This window comes from Mandrillus leucophaeus, unplaced genomic scaffold (assembly GCF_000951045.1).
Source record: "Mandrillus leucophaeus isolate KB7577 unplaced genomic scaffold, Mleu.le_1.0 Scaffold87, whole genome shotgun sequence".
In the NCBI taxonomy this organism is placed as follows: domain Eukaryota; kingdom Metazoa; phylum Chordata; class Mammalia; order Primates; family Cercopithecidae; genus Mandrillus; species Mandrillus leucophaeus.
Window position 1 is genome coordinate 1,980,825 of NW_012109474.1, and position 2,667 is coordinate 1,983,491.

The window sequence follows — 2,667 nt, forward strand, 5'->3', positions numbered from 1 at the left end:
CCCTCGGATACGCGGGGTCTGAGGAGGGAAAAGGGGCTGGCAGGGCCGAGCCAGCGTGGCTGTGGGTCTCCTGTCACCAGCTCAGAACGTGGCACACAGTGGATGCTCCTCCCCGGGTTTACAGGCAGAGGTGAGAGGTGCGTGTGAGTGTGTGTGTGTGTGTGTTGGGGGAGGAGAGGGATAAAGGATGAGCGAGAGGGGCTGGTGGAGCAGGAGAGACCTCAGGGTCAGGGGCTGGGGGACTCGGGGGAGCCCTCTCCAGCGCTGGAAGCCCGTTCTCCCCTCTCCAGGGTGGGGGGGCATTCTTTTCAGGTGACTCACGCGCCCTGCCTGCTCAGCTCTGCACGCCTGGGCTCCCGGGCTCTAATGAAGATAATGAGGCCAAGGAGGTATTTATGTGCGTCCTCCTGGGGGAACCTCGTGGCCTCCCAGCCCTGACCTCAGTGCTCATCGGGACGGCCCCAGGCGTCCCAGGCCGGTGCCAACTTGCAGGAGGAGGAAACTGAGGCCCAGGAGGGAGCGGGTCCACTCACAGATACCGCCCTGTGGGCAGAGGCTCTCAAGAAGCAGGAAGCCCACTGCTCCCTCCACCAAACCCGTGGAAATCAGGGCTGTTAGCACAAAAAGGCCCAGTGAGGCCGGCTCCTTTCTTTTTTTTTCTTTTTTTGAGACGGAGTCTCACTCTGTCACCAGGCAGGAGTGCAGTGGCGTGATCTCACTCACTGCAACCTCTGCCTCCCGGGTTCAAGCAACTCTCCTGTCTCAGCCTCCTGAGTAGCTGGGACTAGAGGTGTGTGCCACCACTGTGTTTTAAGTAGAGACGGGGATTCAGCATGTTGGCCAGGATAGTCTCGATCTTTTGACCTCGTGATCCGCCCGCCTTGGTCTCCCAAAGTACTGGGATTACAGGCGTGAGCCACCGCGCCCGGCCTGGCCGGCTCCTTTCTAAGGTGTATCCGCGTGCAGGGTCCACCCTGCCTCCACGGCCCCCGCCTGCACCACCCCAACTTCCAACCATGGGGGTCACAATGCTGGCCTCCCAGGGGACGCCCCTGCTGCAGACCTACCCCACCTGGCCAGGCACTATTGGGGAAACCAAGGCAGGGGCTTTGCCCTCACTCTGGGGAGTCTGAGGAGTGGCATGAACCCAGCAAGGCACAGGAGAGGGAAGGGACAGGTGGGCCTGCAGGAGCAGCCGAGCTGATCTCCTGACCCCTAAGGGCCTGGGTCTGGGCCTTTGCAGGAGGGGCCCGGCTTCATGCACTCCTGAGCTCCTAGGGCCCCCTTAGCAGGCCTTGGCTGGGTCAGAGGCCCTGAGGCCCTGCCGCTCCTTACGAAGCAATGGCCCTGCTCAGGGTGAGTGAGGAGAGGCCCAGGCAGCCTTGCTTCATTTCCAGGGCCGCCATCTCCCCAGCTCTGGGGTGGCTTTGCCCTTGGGGGCTAGTAGTCCCAGCAAACCTCTGCATCTCCCTAGCTGCGGTCAGCAGGCCCCTCCTCCGGCAGACCCTGCCCCTCGCACTCTACAAGGATGAGCGGGGGTCCCTGGTGGCAAAGCCCAGGGCCAGGCCTCTATCCCCGGCCTGGGGGTGCCCTGGCCTCGCTTATTTTCAACCCTGACCTGAGCTCAACCTGCGTGGCTGAGGGACAGAGGCCACTGTACCCTGGGCCTGGGGTTAATGGTGTCATCTGCTAAGCCTCCATTACCGAGAGTGCCACCAAGTCCTCTCCACGCATGTTCACATCTAACCCGCACGGCAGCCACCTGAGGAGGCTTCTATTAAACCGCGCCGAAATCGAGTGAGGTCTAGAGAGGGCGTATCCCCGTCCTGGGAAAGGACACAGCAGGGACTTGAAGTGTCCTGGGAACTGATCCTCAGCCCGGGGATTGCTGTGTCCCAGGACTGCCGGATCCTCCCACACCTCAGACCCCCCAGCCAGGCATGAGCGAGGGCTGCCAGCTGGGGCGCTCGGGGGGGCCATCTGCAGAGGGCTGTCTGGTTCATCTCCTCACCACCCAGGCCACGGCTGGGGAATGGCTCACGCCACGGCAGGGGTGGGAGGGACTCCTGCCTGCCAAGGAGCTGGAGCTCTGGGTGCAGGTTGGGGAACCAGCCCCTGGGGTAGGGTCCTCAGGCAGGGCCACCCCAGAGCACACAGTCACGCCCCTGGCATTGGGCGCACACCTGCAAGGAGCCCCTCCGGGCCTGGGCTCTGGGGCACCAGTGTCCCAGGCCTGGCAGTGCCATCCCGAAGGGAAGCAGAGGTGGGAGAACAGTGGGGAAATGAGCCGGGAGCCCAGGGGTGTGGGGGCACAGCTCTGCCATCCAGCCCTGGCCCGCCCGACAGGCTGGATGACCTTCCACAGTCTTTGTCCTCTCTGGCTGCAGGCCACAGCTGTGAAGTACAGCCTTCCCTCGAGGACACCCAGCCAGGGCCCCTCCCGCCTGGAGTCCCCCTGGCCCCATGAGGTGAGCCCTATCTTGGCTGCAGGTGTGTGTGTGCGTGTGAGTGTGAAGGAATGATTGAGTCAGTGTGTGTGAGTGAATGAGTGTGTGTGATGTGTGTGGTGTGTGATGTGTGGCGAGCATATGAGTGTGAATGAGTGTGTGATGTGTGGAGAGTGTGAGTGAATGTGTGAGCTGTGTGGTGAGTGTATGAGTGTGAATG